General features: G+C 48.7%; 1 protein-coding gene and 1 non-coding gene across 7 annotated transcripts in view; one reads left to right on the top strand and one right to left on the bottom strand.

Moving 5' to 3' along the window:
• The window catches only part of TRAF3 (TNF receptor associated factor 3), a 130,049-nt gene extending 114,824 nt beyond the window's left edge, over positions 1-15,225 (bottom strand). For 2 of the 6 annotated variants that reach the window (XM_024348934.3, XM_063793901.1), the window contains exon 1: positions 14,954-15,180. The gene's annotated coding sequence lies outside the window, so the exon portion shown is untranslated. Of the gene's footprint in view, positions 1-14,953 lie in introns of all 6 variants that reach the window. The other 4 variants (XM_063793906.1, XM_063793904.1, XM_063793903.1 and 1 more) reach the window with 4 other exon arrangements.
• Positions 3,002-3,102, top strand: LOC112205506 (small nucleolar RNA U13). The gene has a single exon (XR_002939456.1). It is a non-coding gene; the product is annotated as a small nucleolar RNA U13 (small nucleolar RNA).
• Positions 15,226-18,125: the final 2,900 nt, after the last annotated feature.

The following is an 18,125-nucleotide window of genomic DNA, read 5'->3' as shown; positions in this document are numbered from 1 at the left end:
ACAACCTTCCATTAAAAAAAAAAAAAAGTCAGTGGCCAGGCACAGTGGTTCACACCTGTAATCCCAGCATTTTGGGAGTCTGAGGCAGGAGGTCTGCTTGAGGCCAGGAGTTTGAGATCAGCCTAGGCAACACAGCAAGACCCCATCACTAAAAAATAAAAAAATAAAAAAAAAAAAAATCAATTAACTGGGCATATTGGTGCACACCTGTAATCCCAGCTACCTGGGAGGCTAAGGCAGGAGAACTGCTCAAGGTGAGGAATTTGAGACCAACCTGGGCAACACAGCAAGACCCTGTCTCCACAAAAATTAAAAAATTAGCAGGGTGTGGCAGCTTGCACCTATAGTAGTCCCAGCTACCAGGGAGGCTAAAGAAGGAGCATTGCTTGAGCCTGGGAGTTCAAGACTGCAGTGAGCTATGATCACATCACTGTACTCCAGCCTGGGCAAAAGAGTGAGACCTGGTCTGATTAAAAAAAAAAAAAAAGGCCGGGCACAGTGGCTCGCACCTGTAATCCCAGCACTTTGGGAGGCCAAGGTGGGCTGACTGCTCAGGAGTTTGGGACTAGCCTGGGCAACATGGCGAAACCCATCTCTACCAAAAATAAAAAAAAATAGCAGGGCATTGTGGCATGTGCCTTTGGTCCCACCTACTCAGGAGGCTGAGGTGAGAGGATCGCTTGAGCCTGGGAGGCAGAGGTTGAAGTCAGCCATGATTGCACTACTGCACTCCAGCATGGGTGACAGAGCAAGACCCTGTGTCAAAAACAAAAAAAAACAAAAAAAAAAGAAAGAAAGAAAACACAGCTAACTTCATAATCAATGGTGAAAAGCTTCCCCTAAGATCAGGAACAATATGAGGATGCTCACTTTCAACACTCCTATTCAAAATTTTACTAAATGTCTTAGCCAGAGCAATTAGGCAAGAAAAAGAAATAAAAGGCATTCAAACTAGAAAGAAGAGGTAAATTATATATGCAGGTGACATGATTCTGTATAAAGAAATCCCACAGAACCCACAAAATAACTACTAGAGGTAATAAATTCAACAAGGTTGTAGGGCATAAGACCAACATACAAAAATCAGTTGTTTCTATATACCAGCAATGAGCAATACAAAAAGAAAGGTAAGAAAATAATTTCATTTACAATAGAACCCACAAAAATAAAGCACCCAGAAATAAATTTATCCAAAGAGATGAATGATTTGTACACTAACACTACAAAATATTGCTTAAAGAAATTAAAGGAGACATAATTGAATGAAAAGACATCCCAAGTTCAGCTGGGCGCGGTGGCTCATACCTGTAATCCCAGCACTTTGGGAGGCCGAGGTGGGTGGATCACGAGATCAGGAGATTGAAACCATCCTGGCTAACACAGTGAAACCCCGTCTCTACAAAAAATACAAAAAATTAGCCAGGCATGGTGGCAGGTGCCTGTAGTCCCAGCTACTCAGGAGGCTGAGGCAGGAGAATGGCGTGAACCCGGGAGGCGGAGCTTGCAGTGAGCCGAGACTGTGCCACTGCACTCCAGCCTGGGGAACAGAGCGAGACTCCCTCTCGAAAAAAAAAAAAAAGAAAGAAAAGACATCCCACGTTCATGGATTGGAGGACAATACTGTTAAGATTGCAACCCCCCAAAGCAATCTACAGAATCAATCCCCTCCCTATTAAAATTCCAATGACCTTTTTTGCAGAAATGAAAAAGGTGATATTCAAATTCATATAAAGTTGCAACTGGCCCCAAATAGTCAAAACAATATAGAAAATGAAAAAGTTGGGAGACTCATACTTCCCAAACTTACTACTTCAAAACTTACTACAAAGCTTCAGTAATCAAAACAGTGTGTGATATGGTTTGGCTGTGTCCCCATCCAAATCTCATATTGAATTGTAGCTCATATAATCCCCACGTGTTATGGGAAGGAACCAGGGGGAGGTAACTGAATCATGGGGGTGCTGTTCTCATGAGAGTAAGTCTCACAAGATCTGATGGTTTTATAAAGCACAGTTCCCCTGCACAGACTCTCTTGCCTGCTGCCATGTAAGACATACCTTTCCTCCTTCTTTGCCTTTCACCATGATTGTGAGGCCTCCCCAGCCATGTGAAACAATGAGTCCATTAAACCTTTTTCTTTATAAATTACCCTGTCTCAGGTATGTCTTTACTAGCAGCAGGATAACAGACTAATATAGTGTGGTACTGATGTAACAGACTTACAGAGCAACAGAATAGAACTGAGAGTCCAGAAATAAATGCAAACATTTATGGCCAATTTATTTTTAACAAGGGTGCCAAGACGATTCAATAGGGAAAGAATAGTGTTTTCAATAAATGGTGCTGGGAAAACTAAATAAGAACATACAAAGAATGAATTGGGACTCCTATCTCATTCCATATAGAAAAATTAACTGAAATGGATCAAAAACCTAAAGGTAAAAACTAAAACAATAAAACTCAGAAGAGGCTGAGTGCAGTGGCTCACACCTATAATCCCAACACTTTGGGAGGCTGAGGTGGGTGGATCACTTGAGGCCAGGGGTTCTAGACCAGCCTGGGCAACATGGCAAAACCCCATCTCTACTAAAAATACAAAAATTAGCCAGGCATGGTGGCGTGTGCCTGTAGTCCCAGTTACTCAGGAGACTGAGGCATGAGAATTGCTGGAACCCAGGAGGCGGAGATTGCAGTGAGCCAAGATCATGCCACTGCACCACTGCAATCCAGCTTGGGCAACAGAAGGAGACTCGGTCTCAAAAAAAAAGAAGAAAAAAAAAAAATTCAACATTCAGAATATATAAAGAACTCAACAAACATTGTCTTCCCTCCAAAAATACACAAATGGCCAAGAGTCACATGAAAAGACATTCAATATCTTTGCTCATCAAGAAAATACAAACCCAAACCACAATGAGATACCACTTTAACTAGAATAGCTTTAAATAAAAATATATACACATACATATACACATACCCCCCCACACACACACATATATATATCCTTTTGTAGTTCATAAGTGTGATTGGGTATTCAAATGAAGGTGTGAGAGGTGCCACTCTGAAACCTTGTTATGACGTCCGCACATTACCCATATGACATGAAAAAGAAACAAAACAAAACAAAATAAATTTAGCAAAGATGTCCTGAAATTGGAACACTGCTGGTGGGAATAAGTTAAACACGATATTACCATATGACCAGCAATTCCACTCCTAGGTATATACCCAAGTGAAATAAAAACATACCTACACAGAAACTTGTACACAAATGTTTATAGCAGCATTACTCTTAATAGTCAGTGAAAATAATCCAAATGCCCATGAACAAATGAATAGACAGATTGTGGCATATATGTACATACAATGGATTATGATTCAGCATTAAAAAGGAACAAATACTGGCACATGCTACAATTTGGATGTACCTCAGAAACATCATGCTAAGTGAAAGCAGCCAGACACAAAAGACAAGTTATATGATTCCTAGATGCTATATCTAAAATAGGCAAATCCACAGAGACCAAAAGCAGATTAGAGGTTATCAAGGGATGGGAGGATTGGGGAATGGGAGTGATTACTTAATGGGTAAAGGGGGATGAAAAGTTGTTTTTCTTTTTTAAGAGATAGGTTCTCCATCTGTCCTTCAGGCTGGAGTGCAGTGGTGTGATCACAGGTCACTGCAGCCTTGAATTCCTGGGCTCAAGCGATCCTCCTGCCTCAGCCTCTGGAGTAGGTGGGACTACATACAGGCTCAAGCCACTGTGCCCAGTTTTGTTTTGTTTTGTTTTGTTTTGTTTTGAGATGGAGTCTTGCTCTGTCTCCCAGACTGGAGTGCAGTGGCGTGATCTCAGCTCACTGCAACTTTTGCCTCCTGGGTTCAAGTGATTCTCCTGCCTCAGCCTCCTGAGTAGCTGGGACTAGAGGCATGCGCCACCACGCCCAGCTAATTTTTCTATTTTTAGTAGAGACGGGGTTTCACCATGTTGGCCAGGATGGTCTTGATCTCTTGACCTCATGATCCGCCCGCCTCAGCCTCCCAAAGTGCTGGGATTACAGGCGTGAGACACCACACCCAGCCAAGCTAATTCTTTATTTTTGTTGAGATGGAGTCTTCCTCTGTTGCCCAGGCTGGTCTCAAACTACTGGACTCAAGTGATCCTCCCACCCCAGCCTCCCAAAATGCTGAAATTACAGGTGCAGGCTACCATGCCTGGCCTGATTTTTAAACTAGAGAGAGCTGGTGGTTGCAGAACATTGTGAATACACTAAATACGGCTGAGCTGCACACTTAAAATGCTTAATTGTATGTTATGTGAATTTTGCCTCAATAAAATATTGGGCTATAATTTATTGGTTCATTTATGCAAATACTTGAGAACCTACCATACGCCAGGCACACTCCTAGTACACAGGTTAAGGTAATAGAAATACATTCTCTGCAGGCCGGGCGTGGGGGCTCACACCTGTAATCCCAGCACTTTGGGAGGCTGAGGCGGGCAGATCCCTTGAGCGCAGGAGTTCGAGACCAGCCTGGCCAACGATGGTGAAACCCTGTCTCTACTAAAAAAACACAAAAATTAGCCAGGTGGGGTGGTGCATACCTGTAATCCCAGCTACTCGGGAGGCTGAGGCATGAGAATGGCCTGAACCTGGGACGCAGAGGTTGCAGTGAGCCAAGATCACACCACTGCACTCCAGCTTGGGTGACTGGGAGACTCCATCTCAAAAAAAAAAAAGAAAAAAGAAAAAGGAAAGGAAAACCATTTTCTGCTATGGAAAAAAAAAAAAAAAGCAAGGCAAGTGACCAGAGCAACAGCATGGGCTGTTTAATTAGGGTGTTCAGAAGACCCCTTTGAAGAGGTAAAATGTGAACAGAGACCTGAATAAATTGAAGTTTTGTCGTTGTTGTTGTTGTTGTTTGAGACAGTCTCACTGTCACCCAGGCTGCAGTGCAGTAGCGCCATCTTGGCTCACTGCAACCTCCACCTCCCAAATTCAAGCGATTCTCCTGCCTCAGCCTCCCACGTTGCTGGGACTACAGGCATGTGCCACCACATCCAGCTAATTTTTTTTTTTTTTTTTTTTGGTTTAGTAGAGATGGGGTTTTACCATGTTGGCCAGGCTGGTCTCGAACTCCTGACCTCAAGTGATCCGCCCACCTCAGCCACCCAAAGTGTTGGGATTACAGGCGTGAGCCACCACGCCCAGCTCAAATTGAAGTATATTATTATTGCTAAATAACAGGAAAAAAAGTGCTAAAATACGAATTTAAATATATAAAAATTCATATGTTAAAATTGCTTTTTAAAAAGGGAGATATCTATAGATGTTCCTTTTGTGCAAATACACTGTGATTTCAGTTTCTAGACATTTTACCCTTTTTATAAATAATTTATTTGCAGTCCAATAATGTCCTTCTATTCTCACCGGTATTTCTTCCAGGGACAGGCCATACTTCCAAGACAGCCTGTCATCCACATTGCTAATAAGTCATTCCCTTTATCAAACCACTCAGGAAAGGAAAGGGGAAGAGAAATGATCACTTCTGAAATATTAGGTTCTTATATTCTCTCACATGCTCTGATTTTTCTTGTTCTTGTTTTGAGACAGGATCTCACTGAGTCACCCAGGCTAAAGTGCGGAAGTATGGTGACACAATAACACCTCACTGTAGCCTCGACCTCCTGGGCTCAAGCACTCCTCCCGCATCAGCCTCCTGAGTAGTTAGATGGGACTACAGGAGCACGCCACCAGACCCAGCTAATTTTTAAATTTTTTGTAGAGACAAGGTCTTATAACACTATGTTGCCCAGGGTGGTTGAGAACTCCTGGATTCAAGCGATCCCCCTGCCTCATCCTCTCAAAGTGCTGGGACTATAGGTATGAGCCACTGCACCTGGCACAGGCTCGTTTTTTTTTAGACAGTTTTACTCTTGTTGCCCAGGGTGGAGTGCAATGGCACGATCTTGGCTCACTGCAACCTCTGCCTCCCGGGTTCAAGCAATTATCCTGCTTCAACATCCCAAGTAGCTGGAATTACAGGCATGTGCCACCACGCCCAGCTAATTTTGTATTTTTAGGTGAGATGGCTTTTCACTATGTTGTTCAGGCTGGTCTCGAACTCATGACCTCAGGTGATCCACCCACCTAGGCTTCCCAATGTGCTGGGATTACAAGCATGAACCTCCGCACCCAGCCCAGGCTCACTTTTAAGTCTCACAATTACTTTTTTATTATGGTAAATTACACATAAAATTTATCATTGTAATCATTTTAAGTGTATAGTCCAGTGGTATTAAATACATTCATAATGTTGTGCGACCATCACCACCATCCATCTCCAGAGGGAGAATTTAGGTTTCAGAGGCTTTTCCACATGACTGTGAACTCTACAGTTACCTTTGCATAGATGAGAAAACTGAGGCTTAGAAAGGAAGAGTAATTTAACAGCATAGTTAGCTGAAGGACAGACCAGAATTCAAAGCAGGTCTAATTCCTTCCATACATAAACTGATCTCCTTTTTACTGTGTACATCATAGACCAGACTGCAGAAATAGAAAGAATGAAGTGAGCCAACCCTTGAGAAGCTTGTCGTCTCAACCCTAGACCTATCCCAGATGCACAGAAATATCCTTCAACCTGGAGAAGGCAGGGAAGACTCTCACGCCACCACCTCCACCCTACAAGGGCCAACTTAGGTCTAAGAACAAAGAAATCTACCCTCTGTCATCCCAAGGACCTGACCTAGTGGCCTCAGTGTCTGGCTGCATTCCGTTATTCACAGCCCTTCCTGGAGCAGGTACAAATGGCCATGAAACAAGCCCCTACATCTCTGCTCAGCCACCACTGACCCCTCCTGGTTGCATGTTCAAAACCTTGACAGTGATTCTCACAGAAGAGCTAAAGTATCCTCCAAAATAGCCAAACATCATTTCCCTGCTAACAGTGGTGAGGGCTTCCATGCCTTTAACTCATATTTCCACAGGCAATCTGCAGTTATAATTAAATTCAAGATGAATAGGTACTAGCCTGCAACCATTATGCTCTCTGCAGAGTGACCAGGCCTTGGGGACTTGTTCATCACTAACAAGCTAATGTTTGTAAAACCCTGTAAGACACAATGACTAAATACTATCATTATTACTAGACTACCAGTTTAAATGTAAATTAAGAGAGAAAGGGGAAAGAAAACACATTAGCAAATCAGGTTAGGGACTGTTACTCAGCAAGCTGTAAGAAACATCTGAGCCACTGCGTAAAGAACCTCCCATCCAAATGTGTCAAAGGAGAGTGAATCCGAGGAGGCTGCTGTAAGAAAGGAACTTACGCCAGAGATGGAACGGAGTGCGGCCTAGAATATCAGCCATATAGGCAAAACAGATGTTGGATGGAAGGGAAAGGCTGCGTGAAAAATACACAATTTTTTAAAAAAGCACTCTACAGCAGCAAAACTAAGTCTACTCTGAAAGCAAAACTAAGAAGTTTAGAATCTGAAGAAAATCTAAAACTGCACTGTAATTCAGCTGTGGTGAAACCATGAACTCTGGGGTCCAACAGGCCTGTTGCTCTTCCTTTTCCTCATCTGCAAAATGGGGAGAATTCCTGCCTCAGAAGTTAGGCTGTCACAAAGGCAGCACCCAGAAGTGGCCGGGTGCCTTTTCCTGTACCCTCTCCCCTGAAGGACAGCCACAGGAGAACCCCTTCCGACTCACAGGCCCTCTGCCAGGCGACTCCCTGCCAGCCCAGGCTTCCCCACTCCTGCTGCTAGCTTCCCTAGGAGTTACCTCCTTGGGAAACACCTCCTCCTAACCCAGGTTGAAACTGCACAGCGCCTCCACAATGCACCAGAGCCTCTGTTCCACTGTTGTGGCACCTACCACATGGTGCCATAATGAACTTATTCTTCTGGCTCATTCATCACATGGAAGCTCCTTGAAGACAGAGATCAGACGGCATCCTATCTGACTTTTTAGCTTTAGCAACGAGCATAGCCCCTAGCACTTAGAAAGTTCTCAAAGAAAGTGTGGGTGATTCACTAATTCTCAATGGACCCTAGCTGGAATCAGAAGCCAAGCATCAGAGGGGCCCAGTACCTCAGGCCTGTAATCCCAGCACTTTGGGAGGCCGAGGCAGGCAGATCACCTGAAGTCAGGAGTTCAAGACCAGCCTGGCCAACGTGGTGAAACCCTGTTTCTACTAAAAATACAAAAATTAGCCAGGCGAGGTGGCGGGTGCCTGTAATCCCAGCTACTCAGGAGGCTGGGGCAGGAGAATAGCTTGAACCCAGGGGGCGGAGGTTGCAGTGAGTCGAGATCGTGCCACTGCACTCCAGCCTGGGCAAGAGCAAAACTCCACCTCAAAAAAAAAAAAAAAAAAAAAAAGCCAAGCATCTTCCCAGGAGCAAACGTTGGGAACAGGAAAAATGCAGGGAAAAACCTATCCTGCGTGAAGAGCCCTTGCTTTGTCATTATTTGCCTTGGGAGAGTTACTTACCTAAACACCGAGAGCCTCAGCTGCCTCCCACATAAAATAAGAGACCTCAACTAGAAAACTTCTGTGGTCCCTAACTAACAAGATCTGATATTTACATTCTAAGATCTTAACATTCTTACTCTATTACATCTCAATCCCCTAATACTATGAAAATTAACATTTGCACAATGCTTTCCCATCCATCTTACTCATAATAAGCAAGTGATGTCCCTGGTGCTAGTAGCCCCATTTTATAGATAGGGAAATCAATTCAGCGGGGCCAAGCAGCCTGCCCAAGGTCATTCTACCACTAAATACAGAGGGCAGACTGGAATTCAGATCCTCAAAGTTGGTACCCTCCACCATGCCACACTTCTCCAGCTGTGGGGTGGACAGCTCCAGGGATACACAGTGGGATTCTAGAAACACAATATATCTTTTGGAGAATCAACAGTTTTGAAAGATTTAGGGAACGAGGTAAGTTTATATTAAAACAATCAGCCACGTTACTGAGTACAATGTAAAATTCACATTAAATTTTAAGATAAAACTTAATGGGCATACCAAACCCCCTCCCACTAAGGGGAAAGTCACACAGAAAAGCCTCTGAAACCTAAACTCTTAATTCACCCTGTAATAAGGTTTCAAATAGCAGGTTTAATTTCCAGCATAAAGTTATAATTTCTGGGAATTACTGGACATGAAAGAGCTCAAGAGAACTAGTTTTCCTGTTCTTCCAGCTTTTAAGTCATTAAAAGCATCTAAGAAAATTACATTGTCAAATGAAACTTTCCATCAAAGAACCCCCATAATGCAACAAATCCTGGAGCTAAGCATTATCAGAACGGGAGGATGGAAGCCTGACCTCCAGGAACACACCGTTAAAGGAGGCAGCTACAAGGCACACCCAAGTGCCGACACACATTCCAAACACATGGAACCACTGTGGGCATCTGGCACATCCCTCCTGTCTCCCCGGCTTGCAGAATCTGGACACAAACACTGACCCAGAGCTTACCATGTGCCTGGCCCTTGGGGGAAGGAGGGAAGGCCTAACGAGCACCTCATTACCTTGTGTACGCATGCCTCCTAACGGGCATTAACCTTCCAGAACACAAAATTAATCTCAGAAAACCTTCATTACAATTTTCATGACTCCTGGAGATTCACATTTCACCACTTTGATGCTACTGTTGCCTTACAGATTATATTACCCCACTTGGTTAATCAATTTAGCTTTTCTTTCCACTTAAAGAAATCAAGTTTCCAATAAATACGCTTTTGGGTTCTGCCACAGAATCAGTGTTTCAGCTGGAAAGGAAATCAGAATGTCGAAGCAGCAGGTCGCCATATCTTTCTTGGTAGAATGGCCTCATGAGAAGTTACCACCAAATAGCCTCCATTTAATTTTTTTTTTTTTTAATGCTCGAAATCAGCATGGAACAAATCCTAGTAAAAAAGTAAATTGTGAAATTAAATGTAGGGCCCCCAATTTTTCAGTTCTTGAGAATTAAGGAGACTTAGGTCATTTAAACATGGATGACAGAGGAGTAGGTTGGGGAAAGGACTTTTTTTTAATTTTAGAGCCAAGACAGGGTGCGGTGGCTCACGCCTGTAATCCCAGCACTTTGGGAGGCTGAGATGGGTGGATCACTTGAGGTCAGGAGTTTGAGACCAGCTTGGCCAACAGGGTGAAACCCGCTCTCTACTAAAAATACAAAATTAGCTGGATATGGGGGCAAGCACCTGTAGTCCCAGCTACTTAGGAGGCTAAGGCAGGAGAATTGCTTGAGCCCAGGAGGCAGAGGCTGCAGTGAGCCAAGATTGCACCACTGCACTCCAGCCTGGGCAACAGAGCAAGACTCCATCTCAAAAAAAACAAATAGGCCGAGTGTGGTGGGACTACACACCTGTAGTCCCAGCACTTTGGGAGGCTGAGGTGGGTGGATCACCTGAGGTCAGGAGTTCAAGACCAGCCTGGCCAACATGGCGAAACCCTGTCTCTACTAAAAAATACAAAAATCAGCTAGGAAGGCTGGGCACAGTGGCTCACACCTGTAATCCCAGCACTTTGGGAGGCTGAGGCAGGTGGATCACTTGACGTCTGGAGTTTGAGACCAGCCTGGCCAAGATGGTGAAACCCCATCTCTACTAAAAATACAAAAATTAGCCAGGTATGTTGGCACACACCTGTGGTCCCCAGCTACTCAGGAGGCTGAGGCAGGAGAATTACCTGAATCCAGGAGGTGGAGGTTGCAGTGAGCTGAGATCGCACCACTGCACTTCAGTCTGGGTGACAGAGTGAGACTCTGTCTCAAAAAAAAAAAAAAAAAATAGCCAAGCGTGGTGGCAGGCGCCTGTAATCCCAGCTACTCGGGAGGCTGAGGTAGGAGACTCATTTGAACCCAGGAGGCGGAGGTTGCAGCAAGCCGAGATCAGGCCACTGTACTCCAGCGTGGGCAACAGAGTGAGCCCGTTTCAAATAAAATAAAATAAATAAATAAATTTATTTTAGAGCCAGGTATCTCACTGTGTTACCCAGACTAGAATGATCCTCCCACTTCATCCTCTGGAGTAACTGGGACCACAGGTGCGCATGCCAGGCTAGGAAGGGGCTTTTTAACATTTACACCCCTTCCCCTGCCACTTTGGAGACTTTCAACCTGCAATGAAAAATGGTAGGGACAGCAAAGTGGTGCCACCCAGGTTAGGGCCTGCTGCTCTGTTCCCCTCCACAGACCATGCCCTTCACAGTACAGTATGCATGACCCACATGAGCTCCCAGTCACAAAAGGCCCTGCCTGGCAAGAGCCAAAGGCCAGCACATGCAACTTCCCAACTGGAAACCCAATGACCAGCAGCATGGCCAGCACTGCATCTACTGGCAAGGAGTGACAGGATGGCAAGCCGTCAGATCCCATCTTACCAAAACAAAGTGGGAGGGGGCCCTGTAAGAGGGACCAGATGGCCCCACTATACCAGAGCTTTCCTGACACTGGGCCTCAACTCAACGCCGCTTCCCAGAAGACTTACCCAACTACCTCAGCCAACCAAGAGCTTTCTCTTTCCCTTATGGTGGATTCCCACCACGCTTCCAGAATTCTACACAATCCACTAATTCATTTCATCCTACATTTTTACTTTCTGGTTTCTTCCTGGTGGGAGAAAGTATTCTCCGCCGAAGGGTTTAGCACCCTGAGGGCAGGATGGTAGATTTGCATTTTTCCTTATCCTTCCTGCCACAAGCTCCTGTCCTGGTCTGTCTCAGTCAGGTATCTGTTGGTTTCTGGCATGTCCCTTCACTGTGCACAGGGGCCAAGATGGCCTATCTCCCTGCAAATCACACCCTAGCAGATGGGTGCTGTGTCTCACTCTTCCCAGCACGGTAACCAGAACTTTATGAGAACTCAGGGCACATTAACTGAATATTAATTAAATGAGAAAAAGACTCCCAAGTCCCAATTAACAATCCACTTATCTCGAATACAGAATGCGGCATCGATTCCAACCTGATTCCTAAAGTTGATAGAAACCAACAGGCATCAACATTTATGACATCCCACTACCTGCCAGCCTACTCCAAGTCATCTGTACAGGCCGACAATAAGCTTCACCGAAAGAAAAAAATAAAAAGGTATTATGCTTAATAGTAAAAAACTCTGCCTTCTCCCTAGGGTGGTCTGTCTCCCCACCCCCTTTCCTGGAATAGTGTTGTGCAGAACTTAGTCAATAAAGGCTTTCTCAAATGAGAAAGCCATTTTGTATTTTAATTATGAATAATAAATTTTACACAAGCACACATAACATTTTCTCGGTTTTTTTTTTCTTTTCTATTTAAAACTGCATTTTCTTCTATTTCCATTCGCGTCTTTGGGACCCAAAGCCTGCTGCGGTGGTGCAAACCACATGGCACCTATATCCCCTGTACCTCTCCCGGGCGTCTGGGCCTCCCTCATTCTGGCTTCATCACTCCTGCTGAAAGCAAGTCTAAGCATCATTTCCACAATCAGGCCTCGGCTGCCTCTCTCTGGTAGCCTTCCAAATCCTCTGGCCTCACCTCCTTTTTTCTCACTCTTCCCACTTTCTCTGTATCTGAAGTCAGTTACTATGACTCCTCCATGCAAGAAAAGAACACCAAGTGATTTTTCTTCCTCCATGAACACTCGCAAAGCAGCAGCAAGGGGTCCTGATTCCATGGAGTGGACCCTAAGGGCCTTGGCCACGAGACGTCGCCTCTGCTAAGTTAATAGTTCTTTAAACTGACCATTGCAAGGAAATTCAGCTATTGCATAATACTTGATAGGTTAGATCACTTGCTGTTTGGAGAGTCTTGCTATATGAAGATGAGAAAATAGAGTTGGGCAAATTTAACGCAATTTCCTTTGTTTGCTTGAGCTAGCTCAGACTTGTAACGCCACAGTGGCAGTTTTATCTTTCTTAAAGTACAGCTTTAACATCATAAAAAAGGATTTTAAGGGAGTGATCAATCATTCTCACCTAACCTGACAATATCATTAGCATACGTATCCTGACAATACCCTAGAAAGGTCCTTCCTGAGTTGCACAGTGAAAAATTAAAGGGATTCTTGCAGGAGTATTTAGAGAATCAGAATCCGCAACGCAGGCTCAGATGTCTCAGTTAAATGAAGGACTTTCTTCAAGGCACAAACAAGAGTAGGGATATTTTGATGGTATTAACAGAAACAACTGGCCACTGTTACTGCCTGTTTCCAGTGAAATGTCTTTACAGCCTCTCACTGAGTGAAGCCACCTTATTAATTCCAAAAGAAGGGACAGCATCCAAGGAAAATAATTGGTCTTCTTTCCCCTCGCAGAGAAATTCACATGAATGTCTCAAAAAAAAAAAAAAAAAAAAAAAAAAAGCTGGAATTCTCCCTGGCCAGCTCGCTCTCCTTTCCTGGCTTCTGCATTGACAGCTGGAACAGATGGCGTCTGGGTGAGACACCTTACATCTTAACCCTTATCCATGATAAGGTCTGATTTTCACCAGCGATGCTGGAATCCAAGGTCTGTCAGGGTTTCCGTCATGAGCACCCACTCACAGGATTTCCAGTCCCATGTGATGTTTTCCAGTTTTCATATCGATAAGGCTTATCTTGTTTTGGCCAAAGAATTTTCATCTTTAGACTAATTCTTAACATTTACATTGTCACAACGCGGCGAAAAGGTACACATTTCCTCTCATTTGAGAAAAGAACGCTGTACACTGTTTTGCCAGACATCCTACATATGATGCAGTCTGTTCACAGGCCATTTTCAAAGACGTGAGAGACATGAGAAGATCTCAGGACGAACTGTTGGTCCACTTGGCCATTCCCTACAGTAAGAATTTTACAGACACATACAGGGTAACAGCAAACAACATTTCCAAACGCTCCGGCAGTGTGTAGTCGCAGCAAATGCTAGGAAAAAAAATAAATAATGGCTCCTCTTCAGTTGTATGCCGTGAATGTAAATTAAGAAGCCGCTACAACGCTCGACATAACCTTTCTGACGCCACAAAAATGAATGAATTATATCCATACACACACACAGGCACACACACCACGCATCACGCATCACATGTCATTCTGAAAACTGATTCTGAGCTTAATTCGAAAAATGTGAAATACAACTGGTCCCGTCAACGGCTCGTAATCTGAAGGTTTCTTGCATTTCCAAGCACGTCCATAACACCTCATCCGTTTCCAGTTTGTTACTGTTTCCAACCGAAGGGAGAGAATTTTCCACACAGAATTATCTCCTCGGGTCCAAATACTAGACCGAAGTCCCCACACGGGGCTGGCTGGCGGCGTGGAACCGGCCAGCCCGCCGAGAGCCGCCTGGCGCCCGCGGGGAAGACGCAGAGCCCGCGGCCAGGAGCCGCCCGGTGCCCCGAGAGTCGCCGGCCCTCGGCGGCCGCACGAGGGGGATTCGCGCCCTCTGCCCATACCCGGACCCCCGCGCCGCCCGCCAAGCGGTCGGAGGCGCCTCTGAGGCGGAATGACTCAGGACCAACTTTCCAATAACGCCCGGGCCCCCCCGGCCGGCCCGGGCAGCGCGCTCGGCCACGCAGCCCCTGAGCCGCCCGTCCCCCCGCGTGAAACCCGCGGCCCCGCGGGGCGCCGGGTCCTCAACGCCAGCGGGGGTCACGGCCGTAGCGAGGCCTGCGCGCCCGGTTTCCTGAAAAGCTGCGGGCGCCCCGGCCCCCTCGGGCCCCGAGCCCGGCCTCCGGGACAAAGTTTGCCGAAGTTGAGGCGTCCGGAGGCGGGAGGCAGCCCGGCTGGGGCGCGGGGCCAGGCTGAAGCCGCGCCCCGCCGTCGCCGCCGGGACGGGCCGGGCCTGCGCCGCGCCGGGCCCGCGCCGGGCAGCCCCGAGGCCCCCGGGCCCCGCCGCCCAGGGCGCGGGATGGAGGCGACGGGGATGGAGGCGCCCGGCCGCGCGCCGGAGGCCCGCCCGCCCGCCGCGGCCCCTTACCTCGCGGTCCGTCGCCGCTCGGCCGGCTCAGGGGCGCCGGGCGCGTCCTCCGCCGCGGTCCGCAGCGTTCTGCTCCCCGGGCTGCCCCATGGCGGGGGGCGGGGAAGAGCCGGCGGCCGCCGCGGCTGCCGCCGGCTGGAAAGTCCCGGCTGGGCTGCAACCCCGGCTCGCGCACGCGGCGGCCGCGCCGCGCTCCCTCGCTCCCTCGCTCCCTCACGCAGCCCCGCGCAGGCACTTCCTCTCGCGCGCTGGAAATCCCCGGCGCGCCCGCCGCCCCGCCCCCGCCGCCCGCGCGCGTGGGAGCGGCAGGAGCCCGCGAGCGCCGCCGGCCCCACGCGCCCGCCGGCCCCCCGCGCGCGCCCGCGACCCGTTGCTAAGGGCCCTAGCGCCCGGCGGCCGCCCGCCCGGCCTTAGCAACGGCGGCGCCGCGGCGCGGGGCGGGGACGGCCCCGGGCGCCCCCCGCCTCCCTCCCGTCCCCGCCGCGCGCCCCGCGGGCCTCCTCGCTCTGCGCCGCCCCCGCCGCGCCCCCGCCGCCGCGCGTCCCCGCGTCCCCGCCTTTCCGGGTCAAAAAGCCACGCAGGCCGCGTGGGGGCCGAGAGGTGCTGGCGCCGCTCCTCCCCGCGGCCACCTCGCCCGCACCCCCTAAGCCAGCATACGCAGCCCCCGTGCGTGCACGCCCGTGTGCCCATGGCCACACGCGACCCCTACGCACACGCACGGGTCCGATATGCGGCCCCCCGCACTGTCGCGGACGCATACACGACGGTCACATTCCCCTCAAGCGGACACGCACACACACGCTCACCAACACCGTGCGCACGCGTACCAGGCCACGCACCCTCGCGCACACGCAGGTGGGGCTGAGGGTGACTCAGGCCGTGGGGCCCCTTTCGCATGCAGAGGGCAGGGCTCCACATTAGTTTGGTGGCACTTTCCTTTCTCCCTCCCTTGGACCCTCCCACGCCCCCGGAGTGGTGTCTTGCTCACGGGTGGACAGGGTAGCCAGTTTGCCACGTGCCCCCAGCGTCCTCGGCGGTCCTGGCTGCCCCTGCGCCCCCTGCACCCTCCACCAGGCCGCTGGGGCCTGCGCATTTCTCCCGAGGCCTCTGCCTTCTGTCCCAAAGGCATCAGTGGTGTATCAGTGATTCACCTAGGCCCACCAAGGCGGCACCCAGCCTGGCTGGGCCTGGCGAGGTGGGAAGCGAAGGGAGGGCTTCTGGGAGGCTCTGGGCCAGCTGAGGGGTGAGGCCTTCGCTGGAGTTTGCAAGTCAGTGGTGAGGAGACAGAAAGGACTTTGCATTTTTCACTTCTCAAGAAGGCTTATAAAGAGTCCTACCCCAGAGCTGAGACCAGTGTGAGTAGCCAAGGCCAGTCTGCCTTCTGTATTGCTCCAGTGACTCATGTGAGTGGAGGCAGGAAGTCCAGCATCTCCTCCTACAGCTTCACCCATGGAACGTTCCAGAACCCCAGATAGTCCGACCTGGCTGCTGGAGGTCTATCTGGACATCAGAGACATTGGACCATGTCTCTGGCTCCATTAGCCCAACAGATGCTTGTTCTACAGCCACACTCACCAGGCCACAGTGGCACCCCCGTCTGCGCCACAGGCACAGCTCTTTTAGAGGTGACAGGCCCGCCTTGGCCGTCCCTCACAGGGACCTATGGACTCCAGCGGTTTCCCCCACCCCCATGGTGGACTCCCCTTGGGAGCCTCAGGTGCCCTTTCTTGCCTGTCAGGAGTTGGGATGTTACTGACCTCAGGCTCAGGGTCCCAACCACTTCCCATAGCCCAGGCACTGAGGCCTCCCATGTCCCCAGCCCTGCTTAGCCCACAGTCCTGGCACCCTGTCGACTGGGGCCCACTCCCAACGCCTGCCTTATGCTGTGTGTTACCTATGGCCTGGTTTAACTTTGCCAAAATCAGGAAAGACTCCCTTTCCTAGGCTGGACTATTTTTGGTTGTTTTAAAAGAAGCAGGACATGGACCGGGCATGGTGGCTCACACCTGTAATTGCAGCACTTTGGGAGGCCGTGGGCAGGCAAGTCACCTGAGGTCAGGAGTTCAAGACCAGCCTGGCCAACATGGTGAAACCACGTCTCTACTAAAAATACAAAAATCAGCCGGGCATGGTGGAGTGTGCCTGTAATCCCAGCTACCCGGGAGGTTGAGGCAAGAGAATCACTTGAACCCAGGAGGCGGAGGTTGCAGTGAGCTGAGATTGTGCCATTGTACTCCTATCTGGGCGACAGAGCGAGACTCTGTCTGGAAAAAAAAAAAAAAAAAAAGTAGGTTGGTGGCTCATGCCTGTGGTCCCAGCACTTTGGGAGGCTGTGGCGGGAGGATTGCTTGAGTCCATGAGGTTGAAGCTGCTGTGAGCCATGATGGCACCACTGGGCTCCAGTCTGGGCAACAGAGCGAGACCCTGTCTCAAAAAAATAAAAATAAATAAATAATTAAAGAAAAGAAAAGAAGAAGCAAGGCAGAAGGTCCAAAGACCCATGAGAGGGTTTTCTGCGGCTCTTTTCATGCTCCAGCCTAGCATTAGAAAGCAACATTGAGAATGAAGTCAGGCACAACCAGGCTGAGCCCTCTGCTGGTGAGACCTATTCCCTCCCTTTCTCTCCCTCCCCTCCTCCTCCTTTTTCTTCTCCAATTGAGCAGTTCTGAAGATCCTCTGCTGTGGGGAATTGAAGGGGGACAGGACAAAGAAGTTTGCCCCAAGCAGGGCAACTGCTTTGGGGGTTGGGGGCGGGTGTTCTCGCCCCTGCAGTTAGAGCCACAGGGCAGCAGTGATGGGCAGGAAGGAGAGCTCTCTCCTCGCTGTACTTCAAAGGCAGATCTCTGTTCCCTATGGCAACGTCCAACAACAAACCGACACCATCTTTGGACGCATTTCTCACAGGAGTTGATGTAGCATTACATGTTCTGCTTGCTGCATTTTTGGAGAAGTGCATGCAGATACTCAAGTGACTCACAGACATGCAACAGCTCAGAAGGCCATCCTGTTTGTCTTTCAGTGAGAAGGAAAAGGTATTCGTGGCAGAGTGCCAGGGGCTTTGGGGCTAGGAAAGGGGTTTTCTTATAACTCTCCCTGAATGTGATGGTCTGTGCCTCAGGTGGCGCCTTCCCACACAAAAACCACTGGCCCCTGTGGGTCAACTTGGGCTGAA

Source organism: Pan troglodytes, chromosome 15 (assembly GCF_028858775.2).
Source record: "Pan troglodytes isolate AG18354 chromosome 15, NHGRI_mPanTro3-v2.0_pri, whole genome shotgun sequence".
NCBI lineage: Eukaryota > Metazoa > Chordata > Mammalia > Primates > Hominidae > Pan > Pan troglodytes.
Note: the sequence above shows the minus strand (reverse complement) of the source record. Positions and strands in the feature narration are given on the sequence as shown.